Raw genomic sequence first — 646 nt, forward strand, 5'->3', positions numbered from 1 at the left:
GCTCGTGCCCCCCCCCCGCCGGTAAGCGACCAATCCGATAACAATGAGAGGAATCGGAATCTTACACACAGGCTGGGTAACCCGGAATGGCCTGGATGCGGGTTATTCATTCATTTTAAAGAAAGACAAAAGCGCTCAGCTATATACAATATATTGCCAATAGTATTGGGACGCCTTTACACGCACATGAACTCTAATGGCCTCCCAGTCGTAGTCCGTAGGGTTCAGTATTGGGTTGGCTCCGCCCTTTGCAGCTATAACAGCTTCAACTCCTCTGGGAAGGCGTCCACAAGGTTTAGGAGTGTGTCTATGAGAATGTTGGACCATTTGTGAGGTCCGGTACTGATGTTGGAGGAGAACCGGGCTCGCAGTCTTTGCTGTAATTCATCCCAAAGGTGTTCTATCGGGTTGAGGTCAGGACTCTGTGCAGGTCAGTCACGTTCCTCCACCCCAAACTCCCCCATCCATGTCTTTATGGACCTTGCTCTGTGCACTGGCGCGCAGTCATGTTGGAACAGGAAGCGGCCGTCCCCAAACTCCTCCCACAAAGTTGGGAGCATGAAATTGTCCAAAATGTCTTGGTATGCTGATGTCTTAAGAGTTCCCTTCACTGGAACTAAGGGGCGGAGCCCAACCCCTGAAAAAC

The 646-nt window shown here is 51.1% G+C and overlaps 1 protein-coding gene across 1 annotated transcript in view; it reads left to right on the forward strand.

Moving 5' to 3' along the window:
- LOC108803197 (spectrin beta chain, non-erythrocytic 5-like) overlaps positions 1-646 on the forward strand; it is a gene marked incomplete at both ends in the record, with an annotated part of 44798 nt that overhangs the window by 30655 nt on the left and 13497 nt on the right. The window lies entirely within an intron of this gene.

The sequence above is a fragment of the Nanorana parkeri genome, unplaced genomic scaffold (assembly GCF_000935625.1).
Source record: "Nanorana parkeri isolate BGI_ZX_2015 unplaced genomic scaffold, ASM93562v1 scaffold3487, whole genome shotgun sequence".
In the NCBI taxonomy this organism is placed as follows: Eukaryota; Metazoa; Chordata; class Amphibia; order Anura; family Dicroglossidae; genus Nanorana; species Nanorana parkeri.